Source organism: Callithrix jacchus, chromosome 1, assembly GCF_049354715.1.
Source record: "Callithrix jacchus isolate 240 chromosome 1, calJac240_pri, whole genome shotgun sequence".
In the NCBI taxonomy this organism is placed as follows: Eukaryota; Metazoa; Chordata; class Mammalia; order Primates; family Cebidae; genus Callithrix; species Callithrix jacchus.
In genome coordinates, this window is record NC_133502.1 from 200465689 (window position 1) to 200482607 (window position 16919).

The 16919-nt window shown below is 44.0% G+C and overlaps 1 long non-coding RNA gene across 1 annotated transcript in view; it reads right to left on the minus strand.

Annotated features, from left to right (window-relative positions):
• The window catches only part of LOC128928812 (uncharacterized), a 29082-nt gene that overhangs the window by 10889 nt on the left and 1274 nt on the right, over positions 1–16919 (minus strand). The window lies entirely within an intron of this gene.

The window sequence follows — 16919 nt, forward strand, 5'->3', positions numbered from 1 at the left end:
ATGTAATTAAGTATGAAATTATAAGAAATTGACTGTGAGTACCCTGATCATTCAAACATAGTCTCAGGGAAGTGGTTCCAGTCAGCAAGGTGCATTGAAATAGACACTGACTTTGGGGCCAGGAGACCTGCAACTGAACTGGGATTTCATTATTTATCACCTGACCGACACTAGGCAGGTAAGTTAAGGAACCTCACGGAGCCTCACCTCCATCACTCACTGGAGATCATATTACTTGCCTTGCAGGATTAATTTGTAGACCAGTGAGATGGGAACCTACAAAATGGCAGACACTAGGCTTGGTCCACAGTAGCTATAGCAGGTGCAGATCTGAGAAATGGTGTGGAGTTTTTATCTCATATTCTCTATCAGTACTCTCCCAATCACTGAAAAGTAAATATCCAGTGTAAGTATAAAGTGCATGTGTGGCTGGGCGTGGTGGCTCACGCCTGTAATTCCAACACGTTAGGAGGCCAAGGCAGGTGGATAACTTGAGGTCAGGAGTTTGAGACCAGCCTGGCCAACATAGTGAAATCCCATCTCTACAAAAAATATAAATATTAGCTGCAGGTGGCAGCAGGTGCCTGTAATCCTAGCTACTCAGGAGGCTGAGGCAGGAGAATCGCTTGAACCTGGGAGGTGGGGGTTGCAGTGAGTGGAGAAGGCACCATTGCGCCCCAGCCTAGGCGACAGAGGGAGACTCTGTCTCAGAAAAAAAAAAGTGCATGTGCTAAGCAAATGTGCCCTGCAAATTCACTAGTTTCCTAGTCCCTTCTTCCAACCAGACTACTGCTCCTAAACCCTTGACTTGTCTTATGGAAACTGGAGAGAAGTCAGGGCATGGTGGCTCATGCTTGTAATCCTAACACTTCGGGAGATTGAGGCAGGAGGATCACTTGAGTCCAGGAGTTTGAGAACAGCCTGGGTAACACAGCAAGAACCCATCTCTTCAAAAACTGAAAAAAATTATCCAGTTTTGGTGGCAGACCTGTAGTCCCAGCTACTTGGGAGGCCAAGGTGAGAGGATTATTTGAGCCCAGGAGATTGAGGCTGCAGTGAGTCAGGCTCATGCCACTACACTCCAGCCTAGATGACAGGGTGAGATACTGTCTCTTTAAAAAAGGAAAGAAAGAAATTGTAAAGATGCTGCAAGTCCACACTATGGGTTGAGCATCTCTTCTGAGCATCAGAGCTTGCTGGGCTTCTCCTCAGGTCTGGCATTTAAGGGTCCCCATTTCAACCTCCTCTTGACCATTGAGTGATTCTGCAAATGAGATTCTCCTTCTCTTTCTCTGGACATCAGCTTTTCCCAAGAAAGGCGAAGACTTTGGTGCCCACCTCCCAAGGTGGCTTAGAAGGACCAAAAAGTCCAAAATGCAGAATACCTGGTAGATTTCCTCACACTTTACATGTATGAAACACTATTGAGCATGGCTTGGCAATCTACAGCTTAGGCCAAAATCCTGCCTCCACTCTTCCCTCCAGCTTGTTTTCATGGCTTGACAGCCAAGAATGCTTTTTACATTTTGTGGCACTGTAGAGGTTATTATCAAAAAGATGAAAGATAAAGCATTGGCAAGGATGTGGAGAAAAGGGACCTTTGTACACAGTCAGTATGCTGAAGAGATGTCGACACTGGCATGCTCAGTACAGCACTACTCACAATAGCCAAGACACGGAAGCAACTTAAGTATCCATCAATGGATGAATGTATCTTTTAAAATGTGGTACACAGACACAATAGAATACTATTGGGCCTTAAAAGCATGGTTGGGCATGATGGCTCACACCTGTAATACCAGCATTTTGGGAGGCTGAAGTGGGTCGATCATGAAGCCAAGAGATCGAGACCATCCTGGACAACATGGTGAAACCCCATCTCTACTAAAAACACAAAAATTAGCCGGGCGTAGTGGTGCACACCTGTAGTCCCAAATACTCAGGAAGCTGAGGCAGGAGAATTGCTTAAGCCTGTGAGGTAGAGGTTGCAGTGAGCTGAGATCATACCACTGCACTCCAGCCTGGTGACAGAGCAAGACTCTGTCTCAAAAAAAAAATTTATTATTGGTTCTTCTTCTACTTTTTTTTTTTTTTTAATTGAGATGGAGTCTTACTCTGTTGCCCAGGCTGGAGTGCAGTGGTACAATTCTGGCTCACTGCAACCTCTGCCTCTTGGGTTCAAGCCATTCTCTTGCCTCAGCCTCCCGAGTAGCTGAGATTACAGGCACCCACCACCATGCCCAGCTACTTTTTGTATTTTTAGTAGAGAGAGGATTTTGTAATGTTGACCAGGCTGGTCTGAAACTCCTGACCTCAAGTGATCTACACACCTCGGACTCCCAAAGTGCTGGGATTACAGGTATGAGCCACCACGCCCAGCCTATTATGTGGTTCTTTACAGAAAAAGTTTGCTGTCACCTGTTGTAGAGGATAAAAATAAAGCACAACAAGGGGAAAATATTATCGACTTGACGTTACCCAACAAGGAAATCATCCAACCAAAATATACAGATTGGGTTCCCTTTATATAAAAGGATGTAAATACAAGTTCATAGAACAGTTAGTGCAGTGTTTCCCAAAGTGAGTTCCATGGAGCCCAGATCCCAGAATTGCCCGGAAATGTGTTCTCAGCTCAAATGAGTTCTAGAAACTGCAAATTCCATAAGCTCTTCTTAGATGATTATTATGGGCATCAGCCTATCAAGGCTCTGAGAAGTTCTGCTGCAAAGAACAAAACGGTTTGGTTACCTTGTTGAGCTCAGCATGTCCCCAGTTATTTTTCATCTGGGAATCTTTTTTTTGTTGTTATTTATTTTGATGAGAGCTATGTAATACCTCTCCTCAAAAATATTCGAGAAATTCTGAAGACACTGGCCAATCACTTGGGTTGGAAAGCCAGCCTAGCTCCTTCTTTCCATAGGACCCTGTGCAAGTTGCCCAGTCTCTCTGAGCCTTGTAGATGGGAAGTGGAGACTTATTTTTAGCAACATTTCTGATCCCCTGGTTCCTGCCTTTAGAGCCACATTTCTCCATAGGGGTGTTCACTGGCAACCTTCCACACCATTGGTCTGTGGAGTAGAGAATGAGCTTTATTTTTTCTCTCTGATTGGACATAATTCTATAATTTACTGGAAAGACTAAGGCCTCCACATCACACTGGGGACCGTTTTATGCAGCATATGCCCTGATAAGGGAGGACACAGTGGGTCAGATTCTAGAACACTCAACCTTAAAAAGTCACGAACGTGGGAACCAGGGAGACAGATGGAATATGTACAATAAAAGGATTTGTCAGGCCCGGTCTGGTGGCTCATGCCTGTAATCCCAGCACTTTGGGAGCTGAGGCAGGTGGATCACTTGAGACCAGGAGTTTGAGACCAACCTGGCTAACATGGTGAAACCTCACCTCTACTAAAAATACAAAAATTAGCTGGGTGTGGTGGCTTGTGCCTATAATCCCAGATACTTGGAAGGCTGAGGCACAAAAATCACTTGAACCCAGGAGGCAGCGGTTGCAGTGAGCTGAGATTGTGCCATTGCACTCCAGCCTAAGTGACAGAGCAAGACTCAGTCTCAAAAAAAAAAAAAAAAAAAAAAAAGGATTTTTTAACATTCAGAGACTTGTTGGGACAGGGTTGATTATTTCCTAGAGGTGCTGATAAAGGAATTTGTAATATTAAAAGAATGCAATCATTATGGAATTCAGCCTGCACTCTGTGATTAACAACACAGCATTAAATCATTGACTTTCAGCAAAGATTCTCTCCTTAGAATGGTGAACCTGCCTCACGGAAAGATGCCCCAATAAACCCATACCTGCTCCAATTGGTTGGTTGGGGGAACAGGCCAGCTGTCTCCTGCCTCTGTGTATTTGCAGGTTCTTCGTCAACGTTTTCTTTGATTTTTGCCCACTTAGCTCCTCCCCTTCCTTTGAGTCCCTGTATCAATGTTACCTGGACCTTCACAAGTCTGTAGTTTCCGCTGAGCAACTGCGGAAGAATGGAGTAAGAATGGAGAATCCTGTATCTTCTCCATTAAAGCAGCTACCTGGGCTTCTGTTGACTTTGTCTTACCAACTAGACTGTAAGTTTCAGGAGGGCAGGGACTCTTTTTGTGCTGTTCACTGTTGCATGGGCAGAGCTTGTCCTGGTGCTAACAAACATTTACAACAAAAAGATTGACTAGGCCAGGCACAGTGGCTCACGCCTGTAATCCTAGCACTCTGGGAAGCCAAAGCAGGTACATTGTTCGAGACCAGCCTGGGCAGCACAGTGAAACCCCGTCTCTACTAAAATACAAAAAATTAGCCAGGTGTGGCAGCATGTGTCTGTAGTCCCAGCTTCTCCTGAGGCTGAGGCAGGAGTATTGCTTGAACTAGGGAGGTGAAGGTTGCAGTAAGCCGAGATCACACCATCGAACTCCAGCCTGGGCAACAGATCGACACTCCATCTCAAAAAAAAAAAAAAAAAAAAAAAGAATTAAGGGAGAATTTGCATCTCTTTGGACTCCTTGAGTCTCATACACATTGGGGAAACTGAGGCAGCTTGGCAGACTCTGTAGAGATGTGGCAGGGCTGGGAATGAAACTGAGATTGTCTGACACTAGGTGTGAGACTCTTTTTCTTTTTCGTTCTTTTTGAGACAGTCTCACTGTGTCACCAGGTGCCAGGCTGGAATGCAGTGGCATGATCTCAGCTCACTGCAGCCTCCACCTCCTGGGTTCAAGCAGTTCTCCTGCCTCAGCCTCCTGAGTAGCTAGGACTACAGGCGTGTGCCACCACGCCCAGCTGATTTTTGTATTTTAGTAGAGATGGGGTTTCACTCTGTTGGCCAGGATGGTCTTGATCTCTTGATCTTGTGATTTGCCCACTTCGGCCTCCCAAAGTGCTGGGATTACAGGCATGAGCCACCCTGCCCGGCCGAGACTCTTTTTCATAGCCCTCAATCACTTCTTAAATTCCTCCCCAGCAGAGCTTCTGTGACCTTATTCCATTCTTTCTTGTCATCTTTGCAGAGGTTAAGACTGTTTCAGAGAATTACTTTGTAACAAATGGGATCCAGAGTAGAGAAAATTTATCTAACTCTCAGGGGCAGGAGAAATGTCAGCCTTTGGACCTTAAATTTAAATGAGCCAGCAAATCCCTGCTAATTCTCTTCCCTTGCTGGGTCCTGTCTGCCTCACATTCAGCAGAGGAGAAAGCCAGCCTGTGTCACCCATGATTTATGCCCTGCTGTTTGCTCTCTTCCCCTAGAACATTAAATACCCTGAGCAGAGTGGGAAGAGGTACTCTCAGGAGGCCTGGTTGCCAGACCAGTGTCTGGAGGTGGGGAGCTCTCTGCTCTGTTGGGAAAAGGGAGGAGGTTGAGAGTTTAAAAAAAAAAAAAAAGAAAGAAAGACCCATGGGGCTTCCACATAAAAGAAACAAGGGAGTCTCTGTCTTGACCTCTGCAAACACAATTGGCCTCTGAGCCAAGAGACCTGGGTGCTTGATTTACTCGTTTACTAAGTACCTTTGGGCAAGACTTTCCTCTCTCTGGGCCTCAGTTTCCCTGGCTGTCAGAGAAGGGTCTGGATGGTTTGAGTTCCTTACAGCTTCATGGATCTGGAGCTAGTTGGTACAGCGACCTTACATAGAGAGACAGTGTAGTGCAGTGGTTAAACACAGGGACTCCTAGGTGAGTTCTGACTCAAGTTCCACCTCCTACCTCCCACTATGAGGTCCTGGGAAAGTTCCTCACCGCTCAGAGTTTCCTCTGCATGGTGAGGTTAATAGCCAGGACCTTCCTCATTGGGTGGCAGGGAGCTAAAGCCAGGCTCTTGCAGTGGTGCTGGCACTGAGCTAGAGTCGGCTGTTACTGGGACTGTTGTTCCTGAGATGGTCCCCAGTGGTGAGCTTGGTGTTCCTCAACCCCAGTTCTCTGCTTGGAGCTTGCTTGGTGGGGGCAGGGCATCTTTGTGAGCAATTGGAAGTTCTGGGCAGAAGGGAGGAGGAGCTATTTTCAGTGGGTTCTGGTTCTATTTGTAGCTGGTGAGTTGGCCCAGGCTGCAGGGAAGCTTTGGGCACAGCACGCTGGGCACTGTGTTGTCTTACACTGGAGAGGGGAGGGAAAGGAGAGGGAGGTCAAATGAAGAGGAGAAGGAGGGAAGCCACCCCCCACCCACCCTCCCATCCCTTTCTCACCTGTTCTTGATGATTTCATCTCCTCTGTCCTCCCTGGGGAAATTTAGAGGGGGCCCTGACCTTTTAAAGGTGGATTGAGTTTGTAATGGGAAGTGATCCATCAATCTGGTTATCACAGTGTTCCCAAACCTATGGCATTGATTTTTTTCCAGCTGAGTGGGACTTGTATCCCCAGCAGAATTTTGGGGTATTTGTTAAGGTGGGTGGTGTCTAAACCACCAAATACCTAAGTCATTTTTCAAAATGAAGAGGAAGCAGTCTCATTTCCCCACTGGATACTGGGGCCGAACCTGATGACTTCCTCTCCCCAAACCGTCCCCTATATGGCTAAGCAAGTTGCTAAACCTCTCTGGCCCTCAGTTTTTCATTCATGAAATGAGGCAGGGATGCCAGGGAGATACATTTGGAGCTCTTGAGTCGTTTCCAGTTGCAAGTCTGTGACTCCCTGATGCAATAATCAAACCAGGAGAGGCTAATCCTTTAATCAAAGGATGGTTGGTATAACTAGGAGGCTCCAAGGAGAGGATGGTATTCTACCCCATCATTATCTGGATAAGAAAACTGAGTCCCTGAAGGTGGGGTCAGATTAGGCAGTGAGTTAGTGGCTCAGCTGGGTCAGTAATCCAAGCCTTTTATCTTCCAAACTTCCCTGACACGGACTGCAGGGTACCTCTTCCTGGAGGGATGGTGGCACCCACATCTACTGAGTGCTATTGTACTTTTGTACCTGTGTTAACTCATTTAACTCCCACATTAATCCATTTTCCAGATGAAGATCACCCATATAGCAAGAAATGGTAACATCAAAAGCTCAATCAAACACTATTTGAGTATTTTCTTTTCTTTTTTCTTTTTTCGAGACGGAATTTCGCTCTTGTTACCCAGGCTGGAGTGCAATGGCGCGATCTTGGCTCACCACAACCTCCGCCTCCTGGGTTCAGGCAATTCTCCTGCCTCAGCCTCCTGAGTAGCTGGGATTACAGGCACGTGCCACCATGCCCAGCTACTTTTTTGTATTTTTGGTAGAGACGGGATTTCACCATGTTGACCAGGATGGTCTCGATCTGTTGACCTCGTGATCCACCCGCCTCGGCCTCCCAAAGTGCTGGGATTACAGGCTTGAGCCACCACGCCTGGCCTATTTGAGTATTTTCCAGTGTCTAGTTATTTGGATATCATCCTCACAAATTTTTGACATAATTTGCTTCATCCCTTTATACTAATATTTACTTCCTACTTTTCTTTTTCTGTCTGTTTTTCTTTTTTTGAAATGGAGTCTCACTCTGTTGCTCAGGCTGGAGTGTAATAACATGATCTTGGCTCATTGCAACCTCCGACTCCCGGATTCAAATGATTCTCCTGCCTCAGCCTCCTAAGCTGGGATTACAGGCACCCACCACCATGCCCAGCTAATTGTTGTATTTTTAGTAGAGATGGGGTTTCACCATGTTGGCCAGGTTGGTCTCGAACTCCTAACCTTGTGATCTGCCCACCTTGGCCTCCAAAGTGCTGGGATTACAGGCATGAGTTATGCCTGGCCTTTTTTTTTTTTTTTTTTTGGAGACAAGGTCTTGTTCTGTAACTCAGGCTGGAGTGCTGTGGCACAGTCATAGCTTACTGCAGCTTTGACCTCCTGGGCTCAAGTGATCCTCTCACTCAACCTCCAGAGTAGCTGGGACTGCAGGCATGTGCCACCACACCAGCTAATATTTTAATTTTTTTGTAGAGACAGGAACTTGCCATGTTGCTCAGGCTGGTCTCAAACTCTTGGCCTCAAGCAATCCTCCTGCTTCACCCTCCCAAGCAGCTGGGACTACAGGCATGCCACTGTGTCTGCCTTTGTCTCTTTGATAATAGCCGTTTTTACAAATGTCATGTGATCTCTCATTGTTTAATTTGCATTTCCCTGATGATTAGTAACCTTGAACAGTTTTTCATACACCTATTGGATATTTGTATGTTTTCTTTTGAGAAATGCCTATTCAGATCCTTTGCCCATTTTTCAGTAGGATTATTTGTTTGCTTACTATTGAGTTATTTATACATTTTGTATATTAACCCCTAGTCAGATGTATAGTTTGCTAATATATTCTCCCATTCAAAAGGTTATCTCATCGGGCGTGGTGGCTCAAGCCTGTAATCCCAGCACTTTGGGAGGCCAAGGCAGGTGGATCATGAGGTCAAGAGATCGAGACCATCCTGGTCAACATGGCGAAACCCTGTCTCTACTAAAAATACAAAAAATTAGCTGGGTATGGTGGCACGTGCCTATAATCCCAGCTACTCAGGAGGCTGAGGCAGGAGAATTGCCTGAACCCAGGAGGTGGAGATCGCACCATTGCACTCCAGCCTGGGTAACAAGAGCGAAACTCTGTCTCAAAAAAAAAAAGTTTATCTCATTACTCTGTTGTTTTCTTTACTGGGCAGAAGCTTTTAGTTTGATGTAGTCCCATTTGTCTCTTTTTGCTTTTGTTGCCTGTGCTTTTGGAGTCATATCCAAAAAATCATTTCCCAGACCAATGTTATGAAGCTTTTATGTTTTCTTCTAGTAGTTTTTATTTCAGGTCTTATATTTAAATCTTTAATCCATTTTGAGTTGATTTTTGTATATGGTGTGAAATGAAGGTCTAATTTCATTCTTCTGCATATTAATATAGTTTTTCCAGCACCATTTATTGAAGAGACTGTCTTTTCTCCATTATGTTCTTGGCATCTTTGTTAAAAATCAATTGGCTGTAAATGTCTGGATTTACCTGTGGCCTCTCTGTTCTGTTCCATTGGTTTCTATGTCGGTTTTTATGCCAGCACCATGATATTTTGATTACTATAGCTTTGTTATTTTGAAATCAGGTAGTGTGATACATCTGGTTTTGTTCTTTTTTTTTTTTTTTTTTGGTGAAGGAAAGAAAAAAATGAGTAAAGGAGAGGAAGAAAGAGGAAGAGAAAGAGGGAGAGTGAGTGGAAATATTGCTTTATTCTTAAAAAAAAATGGGTATTAATAACGGCCAATCAATGTTTCATTTAAACCTATGAGTACGTGTGATGTGGTATTGACTAGAATGTTTATTTTGTGTATTTGAAGTGGAGAGCTCTATAAATATTTATTAAGTTTACTTGTTCCGGATCTGAGTTCGAGTCCTTGATATCCTTATTAATTTTCTGTCTCACTGTGTCTAAGTCTCTATGTATCTGGGTGTTAGGATTGTTAGCTCTTGTTGTTGCATTTATCCTTTTACCACTATATCTTTGTTGCTTTAAAATCTATTTTATCCGATACAAGAATTGCAACTCCTGCTTTTAATTAATTAATTTATTTATTTTTGCTCTCCATTTGGTTGGTAAATCTTTCTCCATCCCTTTGTTTTGAGTCTTTGTGTATCCTTGCCTGTGAAACAGGTCTGGATGTAACATGCCATTGGGTTTTGGCTGTGTCTTTTGATTGGGGGATTTAGTCGATTTAAATTTAGGGTTACTGCCATTAGATGTTAACTGGCTGTTTTATCCATTCGTTGGTGTAAATTCTTCTTTATGTTGGTGCTCTTTACTTTTTGGTATATTTTTAGAAGGGCTGATACTGGTTGTTTCTTTCTGTGTATAATGCTTCTTTCAGAAGCTCTTGTAAAGCAGGCCTGGTGGTAATAAAATCTCTGAGTTCTTGCTTTTTCATAAAAGATTTTATTTTTCCTTCAGTTGTGAAGCTTAGTTTGGCTGGATATGAAATTCTGGGCTGAAGGTTCTGTTCTTTGAGGATGTTGAATATTGGCCCCCACTCTCTTCTGGCTTGTAGAGTTTCTGCTGAGAGATCTGCTGTAAGTCTGATAGGCTTGCCTTTGTGGGTAACCTGACCTTTCTCTCTGGCTGCCCTTAGTATTTTCTCCTTCGTTTCAGCCCTAGTGAATCTAACGATTATGTGCCTTGGGGTTGCTCTTCTTGAGGAATATCTTTGTGGTGTTCTCTGTATTACCTGGGGTTGAATATTGACCTGCTTTGCTAGTTTAGGAAAATTTATTTCCTGAAGGGTATTTTCCATCTTGGATTCATTCTTTCCGTCGCATTCAGGTACACCTATCAAACGTAGATTTGGTCTTTTCACATAGTCCCACATTTCTTGGAGACTTTGCTCATTCCTTTTTATCCTTTTTTCTCTAATCTTTTCTTCACATTTTATTTCATTAAGTTGGACTTTGACCTCTGATATCCCTTCTTCTGCTTGAACAATTCGAGTGTTTAAACCTGTGCAAACTTCTCGGAGTTCCTGTATTGTATTCTTCAGTTCCATTATTTCACTCATACTCCTAAGTTGTCTATTCTCAATAGGATTTCATCAAACTTTTTTTCAAAGTTCCTAGTTTCTTTACGTTGGGCTACAACATGTTCTTTTAACTCACTGAAGTTTGTTATTATCCATTCCCTGAAGCGATATTCTAGCATTGGGATGCGCTCATTCTCCATCAAGCCTTGTTCCATTGTTGATGTGGAACTGTGATCATCTTTAGAGGGAGAGGCATTCTGACTTTGAGTATTCTCAGTTTTTTTACGCTGGTTTCTTCCCGTCATTGTAAGTTTATCCTCCTGTGGTCTTTGAATTTACCAACTTTCAGATTAGGTCTCTTGAGTGGACGTCCAGGTTGTTAGTTCCCAGGGCCAGAGCAGCGGCGTTAAAACTGATGGTGCTTTTCTGCCCAGGATTCTCTTGTCTGGCTTCCTTCTTGTGTCCGTAGTGGGCGACTCTGCCTTCCCGGGGCTCCAAACCTCGCTCAGAAGGGGAGCCGGTCCTGTTCACTCTGCGCCTCTATGCCGAGCACTGGCGCGCCGAGGTGTCGTCACAGCCGCTGCGCCAGGCTCTGGTGTCGTGCTGGGGGCCCTTGTGGGTCCTCTGAACCTGTTTACTCTGCTCCGAGAGCTGCCGCGCCAAGGCGCTGGCGGAACTGCTGCGCCGGCCATGAAAGTTGCGCTGGCCACCCATGTGATTCCTCCACTGGGGATCTTCTGCTCCGTGAGCGACCAGAATTTGTCTGAAAGTGTGGCGTCGTCTAGTTCTCCGCGCCTTCACTGAGAGCTGCAGTCCCGAGATGTTAGCGATCAGCCATCTTGGATCGGTCCCCTGGTTTTGTTCTTTTTGTTCAAGACTGATTTGGCTATTCAGTCTTTGGTGGTTCATATGAATGTTAGAATTTTTAAAAAATTTCTGTCAAAACTGTCGTTGGAATTTTGATAGGCTGGCATTGGGTAATACAGATATTTTAACAAGATCAATTCTCTCACTCCATGAACAAGGGATATCTTTCCATTTATTTGTCTTGTTCAGTTTCTTTTATCAGTGTTTTATAGTTTTTAGTGTGCAGCTCTTTTACCTCCTTGGTTAAATTAATTCCTAAGTATTTTTTTTTTTGGTAGCCTTTGTGAATGGGATTGTTTTCTTGATTTCTTTTTTGGATAATTTGTTGTTATGTTGTTAGTATACAGAAATGCTACTAATCTTTGTGTGCGGATTTTGCATCCTGAAACTTGACTGAATTTGTTTATTAGTTCTAATGATTTTCTGGTGGAGTCTTTAGGGTTTTCCATATGTAACATCATGTTGCTTGTAAACAGAGAATATTTAACATCTTCCCTACTGATTTGGATGCCTTTTATTTCTTTCTCTTTCCTAATTGTTCTGGCTAGGATTTCCTGTACTATGTTGAATAGAAGTGGTAAGAGTAGGGGCCCTTAACTTATTCCTGATCTTAGCGAAAAAGTTTTCAGCTTTGTGCCATTGAGTATTTTAGCTATGGGCTTGTCATACATGGGCTTTATTATGTTGGGATACATTTCTCCTATACCTAATTTGCTGAGATTTTTATCATGAAAATATACTGAATTTTGTCAAGTGCCCTTTCTGTATCTATTGAGATGATAGGATGGTTTTGGCCTTCACTCTGTTAATGTGGTGTATCACATTTATTGATTTGTATACTTTGAACCATCCTTGAATCCCAGGGATACATCCCACTTCATCTTGGTGAATAATCTTGTTAATATGCTGTTGAATTTAGTTTGCTAATAGTTAAAAAATGACATTATTTTAAAAATATTATTGTAAATCCATGACATGTTAACATAAATGATGTATTTTTATGGAAAAACCTACATTTTATCAAACAAAAAATTTCATGAAAAGAATGGCATTGTTTTTTAACATGTTTGCAATTTTCCTTTCTTTTTTTTTTTTTCCTCTCTTTCTTTCTTTCTTTACGAAGTTTCACTCTTGTTGCCCAGGCTGGAGTGCAATGGTGTGATCTCAGCTCACCACAACCTCCACCTCCCAGGTTCTGGTGATTCTCCTGCATCAGCCTCCTGAGTAGCTGGGGTTACAGGTGTGCACCACCACGCCCAGCTAATTTTTGTATTTTTAGTAAAGATGGGTTTTCACCATGTTGGCCAGGGTGGTCTTGAACTCCTGACCTCAGGTGATCTGTCCACTTAGGCCTCCCAAAGTGTTGGAATTACAGGCATGAGCCACCATGCCTGGCCTCATCAATAATTTTCTTAAGTGAAGTTGGCATTTTATTTACTACCAGTGTATGCCAGTGAAGAGTACAATGGCTACTAGTACATAGCATATCACTGCCTGGATTTGTGATAAAGTGACACTGATTTTACCACCACTGCTTTTGCCCCATTAGTGCAAATGTCAACACAGTAAAAAGGGCAAATAATTTCTTAATATTATGAAAATAGTATGTATGTATGTATGTGTGGATTTATTTATTTTAAGGCGGGGTTGCACTTTGTTGCCCAGGCTGGAGTGTAGTAGCACAATATTGGCTCACTGCAACCTCCACCTCCTGGGTTCAAGCAATTCTCCTGCCTCAGCCTCCTGAGTAGCTGGGATTACATGTGCCGGCCATCATGCCCAGCTAATTTTTGTATTTTTAGTAGAGAGAGGGTTTTGTTACGTTGGCTAGGCTGGTCTCAAACTCCTGACCTCATGTGATCCGTCCTCCCCAGCCTCCCAAAGTGCTGAGTTTATAGGCATGAGCCACAGTGCCTGGTCTTTGAAAATAGTTTTGACCCAACTAGACTCCTGAAAAAGTTTCAGGACCCTCCAGGGACCTGTGGACTATGCTTTGAGAATCACTGCTCTAGGCTCAATCAGAGTTGAAATTACCCTTCCCTACAGTAGGGTTGCAGTATGGTGTTTAGAAAATCCCAGGAGACATTGAATCATAGCAACATGATTCAACTCTAGTTTCTGTCTGACCCGTGGCAGATTGTTCCTCAAAGTCTGAAAATCATAGTTACTCCTGTCTGCTAGCTGGATTAGGATATTAAGGAGACGCTGAAGGGATTATGGGCTAATTCACACAAGGTGCTCACTGAAATGAGAGACATGTTAGGAAGTCTGCATTTTGGGAGGTTGCGGGACCCTTGCCTTTCAGGGGTCCTGCATGACTTCAGGAAGCTTCCAACCTCCAATCAGCTTTTCCATTTGTTTTAGGCTATTTCAGAGTCCCTGTGCAGATGGAAGAACATTTTCAGCTTTGAAGACAGGAGGGGGAGCAAGGCTGAAAAGACATCAGGAGGAGGCGGAGGAGAAGGTCAGGCAGGTAGACGACCTCACATGAGAAATAGGACAGTGAGATGATGCCTGGGTTGGTTCCCCTCTTTCCTTGACTCAGTGCACAAAGCTGGGGGTCTTTGTCTTCAGCCAAAGCACACAAGGATCCTGTCCACTGGTTGGGCTTTTCAGGGGATATAAAACATTCTCGAACCCATTACCTCAAAGAACCCTAACATGCTTCTGTAAGGTAAGTAGGTTAGTGATTACCACCCTACAGGGCAATGAGGAAACTGACACGTAGAAAAGGGAAATCAGAAGCCGGTATGTGGAGGTGTCAAGATTCAAATTTAAGTCTTTAGACACAGACCAGCTTTCTTTCTATTGTGTCTCCTTAGGCCTTTCCTCTTGAGGTGAGTTTTCAAGGCCATGCTGCAGTTTTCTCTTTCTTATTTATAAATAATTTACTAAAGTCTGACTTAAAGGTAAGCAGGTGGGCAGCAGTGGGATGAGGCATAGTATAAAGCTGACAAGCATGTACTTGGAGTCACATCATCTGGATTTAAATCCTGACCTTTACTTGAGACAGAGTCTCACTCTGTCACCCAGGCTGGAGAGCAGTGGCACAATCTTGACTGACTGCAACCTCTGCCTCCTGGGTTCAAGCAATTTTCATCCTGAGTAGCTGGGATTACAGACACCCAGCACCATGCCCAGCTAATTTTTGTATTTTTAGCAGAGATTGAGTTTCACCATATTGGTCAGGCTGGTCTCAAACTGCTGACCTCAGGTGATCTGCCTGCCTCGGCCTCCCAAAGTGCTGGGACTACAGGTGTGAGCTACTGTGGCCGGCCTAAGATTACATTAGATTTACCTGTAAAGTGCTCACATAGTGCGAGCCACAATTAAAATAAATCCAGCCGGTTGCTGTGGTGAACGCCTCTAGACCCAGTAGGGAAGCCGAGGCAGGAGGACTACTGGAGCCTGGAAGTTTGAGGTTATAGTGTGCTAATATCTGGTCTGTGAGTAGCCACTCATTCCAATCCACCTTAGCTATTATGAAGATGAGAAGGTGCAAATAGTGTGATTTCATGGGCATAGAGAAATTTCTCCCATGTCCCAAATACTGGTTGAAGATTAAATTGAAGATTACTTATACCAGATTAAAAGGCAAACATGATGATATTCTGGCCTCTAAAAAGAGGCCCAAAATTACATGCCATCTCCTTCGCTCTCCCATTGTGAATTCCTGGGGAGCTGTGGGATTGGCTGAGTGGATGCTGACTGCCTATTGGCAGAACTCTTTGCCCTGTGCCATCGCATTGGGAGCTAGGTAGCCTATGGGTGGGCTGTCCTGGAGTCAGGTGCTAGCTTCAGTCCAATCAGAGGCCACCCACCTGTGGAAGTTCATCCTATGGCTTTTCACGGAGCAGGGGAATTTCCCTGCACCGGGTCTTGGTGGCTGATGAGAAAACCTTAGTTTGTGAGACAATGGGAAAAACAAGTTGGAAAGTCCTTTTAAAACCTTAGTTTGTGAGACGATGGGAAAAAACAGGTTGGAAAGTCCTTTTATTTCTTTCTTTCCTTAATTTTTAAAGTTTAAGGTTGGGTGCTGCAGCTCACACCTGTAATCCCAGCACTTTTCGAGGCCGAGGCAGACAGATCGTTTGAACTCAGGAGTTCAAGACCAGCTTGGGCAACATAGTGAGACCTGCCCTCCATCTCTATGAAAAATACAAAAATTAGCCAGGTGTGGTGGCACACACCTGTAGTCCTAGCTTTTCAGGAGGCTGAGGTAGGAGGATGGCTTGAGCCCTGGGAGGCAGAGGTTGCAGTGAGCAGAGATCAAGTCACTGCACTCCAGCCTGGGCAACAGAGTGAGATCTTGTCTCTCTCTCTCTTTTTTTTTGTTTGTTTTGTTTTGTTTTTTTTGAGGCAGAGTCTCATTCTATCTCCCAGGCTGTAGTGCAGTGGCAGGATGTCCACTCACTGCAACCTTCACCTCCAGGGTTCAAGTGATTCTCCTGACTCAGCCTCTGGAGTAGCTGGGCATACAGGCACACACCACCACGCTTGGCTAATTTTTTGTAATTTTAGTAGTGACAGGGTCTCACCATGCTGGCCAGCCTGTTCTCAAACTCCTGACCTCGTGACCTGCCCACTTCCACTTCCCGAAGTGCTGGGATTACAGCCGTGAGCCACCGCACCTGGCTGAGACCCTGTCTCAAAATAAAATAAAATATAAAAAATAAAATAAAAACTTTAAGTCATTCATCAATTTTGTGTATTTACTATTTCTTTTCCCATTCCATAAAGTCTGTAGTCATACAACAGAAAGGGAAAATCGGACAGCCACATATAAATAAAGGTGCAAAGTTGAGGCAAGAGTGGACCTTAAGGGGCAAGAGGAGCCCAGTCCAGAGCTGGGCTTTCTGGAAGCCAGAGTGAAAAGAGAGACACAATCAGCTGCATAACAGTTATCAGAAAATAGGAAACACACCGTTTTTCCTCATAGTAAAGCAAGGGCTTTCCAAGCTTTGAACTCTAAAGTAATTTCTTTCGTTCTTTCTTTTTTCTCGTTCTGACGCTCAGGTTGGAGATGCAGTGGCACAATCAGGGCTCACTGCAACCTCTGCCTCCCAAGCTCAAGCCATCCTCTCCCTTAGCCTCCCAAATAGCTGGGACTACAGATGTGCACCACTATGCCTGGCCAGTTTTTTGGTATTTTTTGTAGAGATGGGATTTCGCCTTGTTGCCTAGGCCAGTCTCGAATTCCTGAGCTCCAGCAATCTACCTGCCTCGGCCTCCTATAGTGCTGGGATTTCAGGCATGAGCCGCTGTGCCCGGCCTAAAGTAATTTCTTACTTGAGATTTTATTTCAGGCTACTGTGTCATGCATTGGGCAGTACAGCCTGGTGGATGAGAACACAGATTTTTTTTTTTTTTTTGGTCTGCTTGTTTGGGTTTGAATTTTGTTTTAATATGAGCAATTTATTCTGTGCTTCACTTTCTTTATCTGTAACGTGGAGATAACGATGTCTACCTATTAAAGTTGTGAAGATTCAACTAGATGAGTTGTATAAATAAATGTTAGCTGTTAGTTTGTTTGTTTGTTTTGTTTCTGTTTTTTTTTTGAGACAGAGTTTTGCTCTGTTGCCCAAGCTGGAGTGCTGTGGTTCGATCTCAGCTCACTGC